This window comes from Balaenoptera musculus, chromosome 6 (assembly GCF_009873245.2).
Source record: "Balaenoptera musculus isolate JJ_BM4_2016_0621 chromosome 6, mBalMus1.pri.v3, whole genome shotgun sequence".
Taxonomy (NCBI): domain Eukaryota; kingdom Metazoa; phylum Chordata; class Mammalia; order Artiodactyla; family Balaenopteridae; genus Balaenoptera; species Balaenoptera musculus.
The window spans coordinates 80474065-80488836 of NC_045790.1; the positions used below are offsets into that span (position 1 = coordinate 80474065).

The window sequence follows — 14772 nt, forward strand, 5'->3', positions numbered from 1 at the left end:
CAAGGCTGGTGAGCTGAGCACCGGTCGGCTCCCCCAGCAGCCCTCCCGCTTCCTCTCGCTTCCTCCGGCTGGCCGGCATGGTGGCAGGCCCTGCCTGCTCCCCGGGGAGCCTGCCGCCAGGCCTGATGGCGCTGACGGAGGGAGGGAGGGCCGCCAAGCTGTCAGTCTGGAGGTGCCCCTCGGAGCCCCTCCGGCTGGAGTGAGGAGGGCGGGCCGGCGCCGGAGCCGGGCTGTCAGGGCCTTCACAGAGACGAGGCCGGAGAGGCACTGCCTGACAGCTCGCCCACCGAATTAGGACCATTTGCATGCTAATTTCCAGCGCTCTAACGGGCTGGCAGGCTGGCTGGGGTGTGGAGAGTGTGCAGAGAGAGGCGCCGCGGCCTCCCTGCCCGCGCTGGAACAATGCTTGACTGATCTAGCTGCGTTAACGAGCAAATTATGGTAATTTTGTTATTACAAATGCATAGAAATTTCCAAAGCAGGCAGCCATTCAGGGCAGCTCCCTGCTCCTCCCTGCTCTTAAATACTGAACCCCTGTTTGTACACATGGGCCTGGCACCCGCTTCAGGGACGGAGGTTCCGAGGGGCCAGGCTTCCATGGGAGCCTCTCGCGGAGTCCCAGGGTGAAACGGCCTTAGGCCAGGGGATCCCTTCCTGTCTGCAGTCCAGCCTTGCATCCCCCAAACCCCACCCTCCTGTCCCCCAGGAGTCCCTGCCTAGTCCCTGGGCCTAGCGGTCCCACAAACCTGCCACAGTCAAGCTGGTTTCTTTCCATTCTGAGCAGGTAACATAGGTGATTCTCCTCATAGATGCTCTGAGGTCTTGAGAAATTCAATGATTTCTGTATCCACTCTGTGAACTGGGCTCAGCACCCATGAGGAGGAGCTCAGGGATTGTCTGATGAATGAATGAATGAATGGGAGAGTAAATGAAGGAAGGAGGAAGGGAGGAAGGAAAGAGAGGAGGGAATAAGGGAAGGGGGGAAGGTTAGGAAGGGAGGTAGTGAAGGAAGGAGGGAAGGAAGAGGTGGAGGGAGGAAGGAAGGAAGGAAGGAAGGAATGGAGGAAGGAAGGAAGGAAGGAATGGAGGAAGGCCAGAACTTATCCCACAAATGAGGACAATTAAGAAAGACCCCCGGTCAGCTCACTGGTGATGTAATTAATCCAAGACCTCACCGGAGGAGTTTATTTGCCAACTGGCAACCCCTCCTGGCATTTATAATTGTCCACTGCTGGACAATCACAATTTGTCCCAGTTTTTCTGGTGACCTTCTTTTTGATTAAAAGTATGTTTTTGGAAGCATGCTCTGGAATGTATCCAGACAGAAACCTTTTCCAAGAAAGTGAGCTCCCTGCTCCCAGCAGCTCGGAGTGGGTAGCTCCAGCCGCAGGGCGGGGCGACCACAAAGCTGGATGGTGGGACCCTATTAAAAACCAGTGCACTTGTGGGCGGGGCCCACTGCTTCCCTCCGGGGCCTCTGCCTGTGACCTACTGGCAGTCCTCTGATTTCATGACAGGGATTTCAGGTTCGGGCTGATGTTATTGAAAGGTCAAGAGGCTGCCTCAAATCCATTTTGGAAGTCAGTGGGGAAAAAAATCATCGGTTACGGAGGAGCGCAGCACTGAGGAAGGTCTGCTCCAGGTGGCTGAGGAAGCCTGAGCCGGCCCGGCTCTCGGCTCGCGGCTCTCGGCTCTCGGCTCTCGGCTCTCGGCTCTCGGCTCTCGGCTCTCGGCTCGCGGCTCTCGGCTCTCGGCTCTCGGAGGGGCGTATGGGAGGCAGGGACCTAAATGTGTGCCGAGACTTTAGAACCGCAGCTGGGGTCATGGCCAGATTTTTCTATTTGTCTGATTTTCTAATTGGGTCACAACTTCCAGAGGGAAACTGAACCCAGGAAAGAAAACAATCATTTCTTTTCATCCAGCTGCCTGACTCTGTGGGGAAAGCTGAGAGCAGGGGGAGTCGGGACCTCAGCATGGCCCCAGGCTGAAGCTCTGACCGGCCTGGGGACGGGCACAGCCTGCATCCCAGGAGATGCTCTTGCAGCTGACCAGGTAGGGCCTGGGGAAGACCTGGGCTCAGGAAGAACATGAGAAGGTTGGGGTGGGTGGAGCGAGAGTCGTGCTTTGAGTTGTTCTAGAAGCCGGGTCACCCAGGGACCACCCCAGGAATGCCAGGCCTGCATGAAGTCAGGAGACACAAAGCTTCCTTTTTTTTGCTTCGGTGAAGAACGAGAGGGTGTGGTATTTCCCACCAGCCCAAGGGGGGACAAAAGGACAGGCTGCTGCCACAGAAAGAAAGCCAGCCTGGCTCTTCCTCTGACTTGCTGTACGACCTTGAACAAGTCCTTTCCTTGACCTCATCTGCACACTCCCCTGCTGATTTCTAAGGTCAGTCCAGCCCTGTCCATCCCTGGCAAAGGGAGAAGTAGCTATAGAGTGTACAAGGGCCATCTCCAGCCCTCTCTGAGGCATGTGTTAGAACAGATCCGCACCCAACACCCCACAGCTGCACCCCAACCTAGACCTGTGCTAGCTGCCTGCAGTGCTTTGCCCGCGGGCAGATTCCCCCAACGCCACGGGCAGGGCCTCTGCTGAACCAGTACCTTTGTTGCTGCCCCCAGGTACCTGCTCTACGTTCCCCTCCTAGGGTCCTGGGTGGTGGTAGGTGATACACAGCTGCTGTCCAGATTCCAATTCTCCTGCAGCCATTTCTGCAAACGGCTCCGACTCCTTCCTGGGGAGTTCTCTTTCTAGGAACCCCCCACCCAAAGTACTCTCAGAAAGTCTGCATATTCACAGAGTTCTGCGGCTGTGGGGATCTGCTTCAATCCAACACTCCTCAGTGCAGACCCGGGACTTCCCCTTATCTCAGAGCTGCCCGTGCAGCACACTTCTCTTGGGTCCTGCCAGAGAAAAGCACTGTGTTCTAAGAGTCAAACTCCAAATTGGCAAAGTCCTTCCCTTGTCATCTGGACCCGACCGCTCGCTAGCTGTGTGACCTTAGCCTCGGTTTTCATCTCTGTGAAATGGGGCTAAAAACCATGCCCTCCTGATGCTATGGTGGGGACTTGCTGAGATCACACAAGAAAAAGGCTTGTACTTTGTAAAGATCTGTCCAGATGGTGGTTCATGTTCTTCTCATTGCTGTGAACAAGACCTCAAAATGGCCACAACTGTCACACATCCTGCTCTGGCAGGACAATGCCCAAGGCATGTGTGACCTGGGATTGCGCTTCAGACAGAAGGACATGATAACACAGTTGTCATCTTAAAATTTCCTTTCCCCCCTCTTTTATGTCTTGCTCTCATTCCCACTCCTTCCCTCTCTTTTTCTCTCTTTCAGCCCTGGATCTAAGTCTCCCTGATTCGGGTCCTTTATCTGTGCCGTTGCACATAGACTCCTTATAAAGAAAATTCATTTGTTCAGGGTCACCGCGTGGTTTTTCATTAAAAACAAATTACCCGCATTCAGGGAGGACATCTGGGCTTCTCGGGTCCCATTAATGACTATATTTCCAGCCTCCCCGGCCCGGTTGGGCTCCCCTTGCCTGTCACCCTGCGTTCCCGGCCCCGGGAGGACAATGAGAGTGACAGTCAAGTGAAAGGGAAAACATGAGGGATGAGGGCGAGAGGCGAGTCCCCCGAGAGGGGAAGGAGGCAAAAGTGAAAAAAATAAATAACTCAAACAGAGGGTAACAAGGGCCATTGTCTCAGCGTCTTCCAGTGAGGAGCCAGAGCAAATATGGGAAGAGCGAGCCAGGGTGTGTAAGTCGAGCTGAAGCCCCGTTTAATTATACAGTCGGGCCCCAAGTCCCCGACTCTGGACCAGACAAGGTCGCGAGGGCACGTGCCCGATTCAGATACATCCCACCCATATCCATGGAGCACCTACTGTGTGCAGGGACTGGGCAGGTGGAGGACTGCAAGAGGAGCAACCAGGAGCTGGGAGAGCCCAGTCACTCCAGCTCTGAGCGAGGCGGACCACGGGCAGTGCCCTGGCGCTGCTCAGGGGAGAGATGAGCCCCGGGGTGGGGGGCGTAGGCTTCCTGTGAAGGAGAGCACTTGACCGGGGCCTAGGAGGATGGCTGAGACGTGGACAGGTGAAGATGGGCAGTAGAAGGGGATGTACTGGAACCTGAAGTGTGGTCCCCTGGTGTCCCAGCTGGGAAGGACTTCTCCCAGCCATAAAAGATCTCTGGGTCAGGAAGGCCATCCACAGCCCTGAGGGAGCACCAAGGAAACCAAGGCCTCTTCCAGGGCCCAGAGCCCATTCCTTCTCACTTTCTATGGGCACCAGGGGTTGGATGAACTCGGAACCAGAGTTCCAGGCACCAGGCCTAGCTGCTCCCCTGACTGTCTGTGCACCCTGGCGAGGCACGGCACCTCTCTGAACTCAGCTCGCTTGCCTCTGAAATATAGGGATAAAACATTCCAACCTCAAAGGTGCTTTCAGACTTCCCTGGTGGGTGCAGTGGTTGAGAATCCGCCTGCCTGCCAATGCAAGGGACACGGGTTCGAGCCCCGGTCCGGGAAGATCCCACATGCCACGGAGCAACTAAGCCCGTGCGCCACAACTACTGGCTAGCGCTCTAGAGCCGGCGAGCCACAACTACTGAGCCTGTGTGCCACAACTACTGAAGCCCGCGTACCCTAGAGCCCGTGCTCCGCAACAAGAGAAGCCACTGCAATGAGAGCCCCTCGCCTCAACTAGAGAAAGCCCGCGTGCAGCAACGAAGACCCAACGCAGCCAAAAATAAATAAATAAAAATTTTTTTTTCAAAGGTGCTTTCAAATTGCCACTGGGGGTGACAAGCATGTCTCCCTTATAGACTGTAAAGCACCATGTGTGTTGAGGCCAGGCTTGTTGGTGGAATTAACTTATGGACGGAGGTATTTGGCTTTAATTCCAAAGCATTTTCCTTTTGGAGGGGCACGAGCCAAGCCCCACTGCTCTCCCTGCCCCCGAAAGCTCTGGGGGCTGCCAGAAGTTCTCAGGGAGAGAAGCGTCGCAGGTGGAGTGACCCACAGGCTTAGTGGTGGCAGTCCATCCAGCTGAGGGCTGACAGCTGATGAAGTTTTAGAGACAAGGGCTGCAGATTCCAGTGGATCAAAGTAGGAGAACAAAGATGACCCAGTAGATTTGGTTTGGTTTTTGGAAGGACTCCAGTATGTACAGAAGCTAAGCATGCCTCAGAACCTTTATATTCACTATCCCTTCCCCAGACTGAAGCATTCATTTCCCCCTCCTCACTCCACCTCCCACCAGCTAACATGCTGCTCCAACAACATCAAGCCTGAGAATCGCTCTTCCTAGATTCCTCCCCTGACCCAGGGTGGCACCACTGGGAAGCTTTAGCTCTGCCCCTGGTCTCCCCCATTCTTTGATGTGGACAATGGTGTCTGCTCAATTTTAGCAAAACTCTTATGCAAAAGCTGCTTCAGACATGCTCACCGCCCCCTAAACAAACCCCTCTATAGGGAAATTCTGGAGCCGTCTATGCCTGACAATCCCCATTCTAGGCTGGATCCCCCTTCTCTCTCCTGTGCTCTGGTGCTCCAGAGTCCCTGGGATAACCTGGTTGCCACCCCCTGTTCCCATAGACCCTAGCTGACTCGCCTGTATGCACTATAGACTGAGATTTTCGTGTCCATGTCCATGGACAAGGGCCATGGCTCTCCTCCCCTCACATCCTAGGCTATGCCCATGCGACATGTAGATGGTCAATAAATGTTGGAAGGAAGGAAGGGAGGGAGGGAAGAGGAAAGGAAGGATGGGGTGGGGGGTGGATTGGATGGATGGATGGATGGATGGATGGATGGATGGATGGACGGATGGATGAATGGATGGAGCAGACATGGGGAAACTAACAAGAGGGTGGGACCCAGAGTAGCCTAGAGGAGGTGAAGGTGTCCTCAGTGCCCGCTCCGAGCTCCCCCAGTTGTGGCCACTTCCTGGGCAGCCTATCCTTGCCATGGGCCTGACGTGTGTGAGAAAAGGCTGAGGTGCCCTGCCTCCCACCTCCGTGCTCCCCAAAGGGACGCTCTGCTTAGATGAGGGAACAAATCATGGTCATCTTTGCTGCCTCTCTTGCCCTGAGGTTCTAGATTCCAAAGTCTGTAAGAACCCATCCCAGGTGGGATGCCCTGAAGGCCATCCTCGCCTGTCACAGCAGCGTTAGGGGACACAGCTATGGGTGTATGGGATTAGCATATTCTGAGGCACCCTTCCTTCAGCTCCACTCCTTGGAAGTGATTACCCAATTATATACGATAGCCCAGGGGCCGTTGCGTTAGCATGTCCCAGCCCCAGAGCTGAATGGAAACTGGAAGGGAAATTGCTGCCCACGTCAAACAGAGGTGGCAAGGCTCGGGAGCCCTCCAGTTCAGCTGAGGGGTGATACCAGCAGGCAGGGACATCACAGATTTAGAAGCCCTTGTGTGGCAGGACCAGAAAGCCCCCTACAGAGCATCTAATTCAATCTTCTCACCCCCTGCCTCCTGTTTTAAGAGAAAGCAGGAAGTCCCAAGACCACATCCCAAGGTCACACTGTGAGTGTCTGGCAGCTGGAATCAAAACCCAAGCCTCCTAAGTTCCAGTAGGACCTTCATGCCCCAGCGTGCTTTCCATCTCTGAGCCTTTGCTTTTGCAACTCTTTTCTTCCCCAATGCGGCAAAGCACTCATAAAGCCCACGTGGAGTTTCTCCCCAGTCCCAGTGTCACTTCAATGCAGTGTTCACATGGGGCTTTAGTCACATGCACTGTCCAGATCAGGCCACTCCAAACCCCTCATTCTCCATTCTACGAAGGCACAGCAGCCTTGCCTCTGACTCAGGTCCAGATCTTCCTGGGCCAAGCCTGCCATCTGTCAAGGCTGCTGTTTGCAGCACTTCGTGCCACAGAGGTTTCCAGGGGTTAAGGCTCTGGGTCTTCTTACACATAGTCCCTCACCCAGTAATGCCCCTCCAACTTCTCAGACTGACAAACTCACCCTTCAATGTGCAGCTCAAATGACCTTCTCGGGGAAGCCTTCCCTGATTTCCCCCACTCCGCCCCATTGCCCCAGCAGACCTAGCAGTCTCTCTCCTTTATTTCCTCAGCACATTCCTAGATTTTAGCTCTAAACACAGCATGCAGGGATGATTTTTTTTTATATCTGTCTCCCTAACTGGACTTTGAGCTCCCTGAGGGCAGGGGCTGTGTCTGTAACACCACACCTAGCCCAGAATGGGCACCCAGTGTCTCTCAGGAACTGTCTGAGAATGAATGAATGGACAAATGAATGGCCACCTGCCATTTCATCCTAGCTGTGCCTGTCATTCCTTGGGGTCTACGTTCCTGGTGTGGCAGAGTGACTGGAGGCCACTAGAGGGCAGCAAAGAGTCAGGAACGAGCAACAGGTGTGCACCCCGAGCCCAGGGCGGGCTTGGAAAGGTGTGGAGGGAGCTTGGAAAGTGCCCAGGCCACGGGACCAGCAGGAGCCCTGGTCAGGGGGAAGTAAGACCTAAAAACAAAGGCCATTCATCCCCTAAGCAAACACTCTGATGCTTGGGCCAGGGGAGGCACCTGGGGACAAAGCACTGATCCAGTCTCCTACCTGATGCTCCAGCCCCTCTGCCAAGTCCTCCCTGGCTTCTGCTGGCCCCTCCCAAGCCTGCCCATTCCCATACCTTCAGTTCTAATTTTGGAGAAGGGTCTCTATACAAGGCTGAAGAAGGTGTCCCTCTGACTCCCATCCATGGGTCCCGGCCATGCCTATGGAACTGTGCAGAGTGTATGGTCCCTGCTCTACAGGCTGAGTGAGGCCCAGAGAGTGGAAATGGCGTGTCAGACCACACGGTGAGGCCCTGGCTGAGCTCGGCCAGAATCCAAGCTTCTGCCTCCCCGCCTGGTGCCGGGCCCCCACCCCTCAAGAAGCCTTTCACAGAGCAAGCAATGCTCAGTCGGGGAGGGGCTTGCTACAGACAGACAAAAGAAGCCCTCCTCTCCTCCCCTCCAGACCTCAGTACCCTTTCTACCTGACACGGCTGGTGCCTCAGTAACTGCAAACCTTCATTTCAAATGCTCCTCCAAAACAGCAGGCAGGGCAGCTCAGAGAGGTCACAGAGCTCATGCATAGTCCCACAGCTAATCAGTGCCGAAGCCACACTCCTTCCACGGGACCCCTACTTCTCTTGGGACAATTCCACGTCTCTCTCTGGGCAGACTTTGCCCCTGTGCTCCTGATCTGCTTCACCACCTGTCTGCAGAGCACCTCACCAGGATGTCTGCTTGGTCTCCAAAGTTGACAAGTTCAGATCCTAACCTTGTTGGCCCCCGGCCTCCTCCTCAACCATCTCCCCTTCCTGTCAACCCCACTTACCCAGCTGGGCTGTCTGGGTCATGCTCCCGCCCACGTGAACCCCCTCCAGTCGATGGCGGGACCCACTCTCAGCCCCCTGCCCCACCCTCTTCTTCAGACGGCCAAGGATACTCCGGTTACAGCCCAGCTCATGGCCCTCTTTACCAGGACACCTTTCTCAACTGGACCAACCCCAGGTGCCTCTCCATTTTCTCCAGGCCTGGCACTCAGAGTCTGCCTTACTCCTGCTTGGCAATGCTCTTGTTTGTGACTGGATTCTTCTCTAACTGGATCTCCCATTGATCCATGGGATCCATGGGCTGTGGGCTTTGCTGGAGAGCTCTTGATCTGATGCCAGCTGGGCCAGGCCAGCTTTAGGCATGCCTGCTAGGCTTCTCTCCTTACCACCGCACCCAGCTCAGACCCCTGTATAAATAACAGCAATCATGAATAATAATAATAATTAATGCTTACATTGCACTTAATACGTGCCAGGCAGAGTTCTAAGAGTTTTTACATTTATTACAGCCGTCCCTCAGTATCTGCCAGGGATTGGTTCCAGGACCCCCTCGGATACCAAAATCCACAGATGCTCAAGTTTGTTCTATAAAATGATGTAATATTTGCATATAACCTACACACATCCTCCTGTATACTTTAAATCATCTCTTGATTACTTGTAACACCTACTCCAATATAAGTGCTATGTAAATAGTTGCTGACACTATTCAAGTTTTGCTTTGTGGAACTTTCTGGAATTTTTTTCCAAGTATTTTCTATCCATGGTTGGTTGAACCCATGGATGCAGAACCCACAGATACAGAGAGCCAACTGTACATCATTTACATGTACATCTCATTATCATCATCATTCCCATTTTATAGATGAGGAGGAAACTAGGGTCTAGAGAAGTTACGTAACTTGCCCCATGTCACACAGCTAGTAAGAAGCAGGACGGTGACTCAAAACCAGGCAGTCTGGCTCCAGAGCCCATGCTCTTAACCACTCAGTCTCCCTGCTTCACCACGTGGCTGCCAGTGCGGGCCCTCGGGCAGCCCAGCTTCCTTGGCTGCAGTGTTCCAGCACTGGGCTGAGCTCTCCCTGGCAGCCCAGCCCTCATCGCCACCACCACCCCTCTCCACCACCTTTTGTATCTCATCTACTGTTGCCTGAGTGCTGCTACGGGCCAGGCACTCTGCCAGGAACCAGGGACACAGCAGTGAACAAAACAGACAGAACCTTGTGTGCTGTATGACCCTTCTGTACTGTATAGACCTGAGAGGAAACTGGATGAGGAAGGAGTAAACCGCTAATTAAATCCCTTCCATTGTGCTTAGTATCACAAATGAAAAGAACAGGATGCTTTGAGAGGGGCGTGATGGGGTTCTGGTTCAGATGGTGTGGCGGGCAGAATAACACCGCCATCCCCCAGAGATGTCTACGTCCTAATCCCTGGAACCCAGGATCGTGTTAGGTTATATGGCAAAGGGGGAATTAAGGGAGCTGACCTGAAGATATGGAGATTATCCGGGATTAAGCAGGTGAGTCCAATAAAACAACAAGGGTCTTTCTAACGGGAAGAGGGGGCCAGGAGAGAGCAAACCTGGAATATGGAAGCACGATCAAGACTCAGCCCAATGTGGGGCCCCAAAGCAAGGGATGCAGAGGATCTACAGGCTGGGAAAGGCACGGAAACAATTCTCCCCTGGGGCCTCCAGAAGGCACACCTGGACTTCAGCCCAGGGAGACCCACTTTGGATTCCCGACCTCCAGAGCCGTAAGATGAGAAATTACCATTGTTTTTAGTCACTCGTTTGTGGTAACTCATCACAGAAGCGAGGAAACTAACACATATTTGGTGATGGGGAAGCCCCTCTGAGGAGGTGATACCGCGGGGGCGAGAGGGAGCCAGGCAGGCTGGGCCAGTCGGCAGCAGCGGCAGCAGCAGAGGGGGCTGAGCGCGCTAAGCAGAGGAAACTGCCCGTGTGAGGGGAGCAGGTGCCGTCATTCCTCCCGCTGGAATCCGGGGCCCTGTGCCTGCCCAGACGGCCTCACTGGCCTCAGGGGTCTGCTCCACCCTCACCCTCACCTCCCACTTCTTCAAGAAAGCCATCAGTTGATTGAGCAATTTAACTGAATGGCATCTAGAAGTGATGTACACCAATCCATGGCAAGTAGGGCGCCCAGGGCAGAGGAGCCTGCCAGGCTCCTTCTAGGGCCTCCCATCAAACAGCTGCTCGTCTGCTGCAGCGCAGGGAAGGCAAACACGACAGGATTTCCTGGCACTCTGGCCTGAAGCCCCCGAAGAGGAGTCCAGTAAAGGATACATGGGGGGGCTTCCCTGGTGGCGCAGTGGTTGGGAATCTGCCTGCCAATGCAGGGGACACGGGTTCGAGCCCTGGTCTGGGAGGATCCCACATACCGCGGAGCAACTAAGCCCGTGAGCGACAGCTACTGAGCCTGCGCGTCTGGAGCCTGTGCTCCGCAACAAGAGAGGCCGCGACAGTGAGAGGCCCGCGCACCGCGATGAAGAGTGGCCCCTGCTCTCCGCAACTACAGAAAGCCCTCGCACAGAAACGAAGACCCAACACAGCCAAAAATAAATAATAAATAAATAATAAAAATTTAAAAAAAAAAAAAAAAAAAGGATACATGGGGGCGCCCAGGTTCATCTCAAAGACAGTTGGTTACTTTCCTTCTTAGACTCACTGAAGCCAAAGGGCAGTGAACGCCCCCTTCTTTCCCCCAGCCTAGAATTTTTAAGAGTTTCAAATGCCATGTCGATATCTGTTAGGTTGTGCAAATATCTTCAGGTGGGAATCAACTAGTTATACTGCTCAAGACACTATGGAATCTTTGGTGCAAAACTTTTGGCATTTGATGAAGATAAAACCTGAAAACTGTCTCCACTCTGAGCTGACGTGATGTGCCGCACTTGCTTTAATCGACGAAGCAAAGGGTTACGCGGGGTTGGCAGAGCCACAGGAACTGAATCTACCAACGCTAGAGAAAACCAAGTAGCCCTGTTTTGCGGGTGTGAAAACACCCTGGAACCAGAAAGGGCAGACAACCCCTGATGGCAGAGTCAAATTCGAAATAAACAAGAGTCCAAGCCACCAAGCTGGCAGTACAGAAAAATGTACGATTTTTCCAGGCCCCAAAGTTCAACTGCCCAAGTGTTCCCTGGACATGATCCCTCCTCAACTTGTCCTAAAAGCAGACCTTATCCATGGAAGCCTCCTTTATAAATGGAAGCGGGGGCAGTGAAATGTTTCCCAAAACCTAGGGTAGGAAAAACAGCTCAGAAGATTTCAGTTTCCCTCGGGATTCACTGCCAGGCGAGGAGGGGGGACTGTTCCATATAGCGAAACAGACCATCGCTGTGTAACAGCCTCAGAGATACAAAAGCAGGATAAATGATTCTCCTAAAACCTTGCTCAGCTTGTTTCTCCAAATGCTGTCAACATGCCCTTGGGGGTCTAGAAATGGTATCGCCTGCGGTCACAATTGAATGAATGCCTCCCAGATCCAGAAGCCCCAGGGGTTATGGATCAGAAATCTGAACAACTACAAAGTTGAAACCCTGAAACAGGTTGTGGTATATCCACATTCTAATCCCTAGAACCAGGGCACATTACGTATACGACCAAAAAAAGTGGGGGGAGGGGTCCTTGTAGATGTGATTAAGTCAAGGATCTTGAAATGGGAAGATTACCTCACATTATCTGGGTGGGCCCTAAATACAGTCACATGTATCCTTACAAGAGAGAGCTTGAGGGAGACTTGATACACACACACACACACACACACACACACACGGAGAAGTGATGTGAAGATGGGGCAGAGAGTTGCAGATTGGAATGATGCAGCCACAAGCCAAGGAACGCCAGGAGCCGCAAGAAGGTAGCAGAGGAAAGGAACGGGTCTTTCTCTGGGGCCTCCAGAGCGAGTACAGCCCTGCCCACACCTTGATTTTGGTCCGGTGATACCGATTTCAGCCTTCTGGGCCCCAGGACTGTGAGAGAAATTTCTCTATTGTTTTAAGCCACCGAGTTTGTGCTGATTTGTTAAAGCAGCCACAGGAAACTCATATGCGGGTCAATGTTAATTTTCCCTCCCTCCCGCCCTCAGCCAACTCTCACAAAAAAGTACCTATTCCGTGTTATGGGCTATGAGGGGTGCAGAGGACGACTAAGGCAGAGGCCTGGCCTCAGTGAGCCCACCTCCTGGTGGCAAAGCTAATTGGTCCACGTGGCATAACAAACAAATGTACAGCATTGTCCCCAGAGCAGGGCCTCACCAGAGGCATCAGAGGCGGTGATGCTTATGCCCAGCCCTGGAGGGTGAAGCTGGATCCCAACAGGCTGAGGCAGGAGGTGGTCTAAGCCAGAGACACAGAATAAGGAGGGACACTGACCGGTCTGAGAGGCCTGCTGGGGACCAGCGAGCGGTCAGGGAGGGGACGGGCTGGGAGAGTTGGCCAGAAAGGCAAGTTGAGGCCAGACTATGGTGAGCCTGATGACAGGCCCGGGACCTGCTCTGCTGAAAGGTGGGCCGTCTCTGCCATGGGCCAACTCTGGGCAGTTCCAGCAAAGACCATGCATGCGGGCCAGCACTGCCCCATGAAGCCTTGCAAGAATGAGTTTGGAAATCATTTTGGAGACAGAGTCCCAGAGATGTGATGCTGGTTTGGACACTGAGGAACAGGAACTGAGGACCTGCCTGCTGAGCGTGGAGTCCCAGCCCTGACGCCAGGTCTGGCACTGAAGGAGTGCTGAGCTGCATGAGAAGAGAAAGCAGAGAGAGAAGGAAAAGGGGGAGGAGGGAGACGTGGGGCTCCCCCGCCAAAATGCTTGTCTTCCTTCCTCCTCACTGTGCACCCTCCCTCTCTGCAGAGTCCCAGGGGACCACACCACCCGGCTGGCCCCTGTGGCTGCCCCAGTCCAGCTGCTGCCGGCAGGTTTGGTTAGACTGTACCCTTGTGCAGGCCTGTGATTCCTGCTGCCACTGTTAATGGGCATCGGTTCCCGCTGGGGGCTCTGCCAGGCCCCCAGCCGTTTGTATCCTGAGCCTGGTAATTAGAGCTGGAAGAATCCCAGGGGCTGGAGGGCAGGCTCTGTCTGGATAATCTCGGGAAAGTTCAGCTGCTCCTCTGAACTCGGCCTCTTTGGGGTTGGCAGCAGGGAGCCAGCAGGGCCAGCCGGGTGGCGTCTGCTTCACCTGCCAATGTGCTCTCGGGACAGGGCCCAGGGTTGCCGCCTCCCCCTCTGCTATCACTGAAAGCGTGCATTGACAGACTGAACGTACACGATGGCAGAGGACAGGAGTGCTGAACTGGAGGGCAGAAGACCCAGATTCAAGATCTCCCACCACCAAGCTCTGCAGCCTTGGGCAGTTCCCTAACTTCTCTGAGTCTCAGTCTCCTTCTGACCCTCGGGACCCTGCCCACCTCACAAGGTTGTAACACCAAAGGGCTCCTGGGCAAGCACTCTGCACTTGACAAAGGGCTCCACAGACGCGAGGGGCAGGGTCCATCTCCTAAGGCTGCCCTATTTGCTGAGGGCTGAGAGATGAGTGGAGGTGGAGTGGGGGGCAGGAGGGCATGTGTCCCACCGCCTCCGCTTGCCCTGAGCATGGTGTGTCCCTGTGCTCTGCCACGGCCCATCCTGGCGGCAGAAAAGGCAAAGGCTTTGCAGGCGTGAACCTGGCAGGCCTCCCCAGCGTTGGCAAGGCCCAGGGCAAGAGTACGCACGGAGGCCATTTTCCATATGTCTCATATTTAAAAGTCATAAATCAAGCTAACAAACCGTTAAATGAAATATGCTCTGTCCTCCTACCTTGTTAAATACATCTTCGTAATACCCTGGAAGGCCAGGAGCGAATTTAGAATTCTGGGACTCCCTGGCGCCTGCGCCGGGCTCTGGCTGCGTGGGAAAGCCCGCTTGAGCTCTGGTCTGCCTAGCTTCCTTTCCCATTGCCCAGCCCACTCATCCTCACCCCGGCCTCGACGCAGGTGTGGACGCCCAGCCTTCACGTCCAAGCTCTGTCCACACCGTCGCGAAGAGTCGGTCCTCAGGCCCTGGGGGTGCACGTGTCTGTGACGTGGGCTGGAGGGGGGCTGGAAGAGGCTTAGGGCTGTTTGGGCAGGACCCTGGGTGGGCTAGAAGGAGGGGTATGGGTACCAGATGGGCACGTCCCCTTGGCCTGCAGACTCCCCAGTCCATGGGTGGGGGGACACTGCCCCTGCAGTGTGGAGGTGGCGCCAGAGCAGGGGCCCTGCTGCCTGGTCTAAGGGTGGTTCACGCTGGTCATGGCTTCTAGTCGTGGCTTCAGCCTCCTACTTGATGGGTGCTTAGGCACGTCCCGGCCCCCTCTCTGACCTTCGGCCAGGGTCCCGTCCCCCTCCGTGTTCAGGCTCCCTGTGTAGCCAGTG

The 14772-nt window shown here is 54.6% G+C and overlaps 1 protein-coding gene across 1 annotated transcript in view; it reads right to left on the minus strand.

Moving 5' to 3' along the window:
• The window catches only part of PAX5 (paired box 5), a 177529-nt gene that overhangs the window by 27534 nt on the left and 135223 nt on the right, over positions 1–14772 (minus strand). The window lies entirely within an intron of this gene.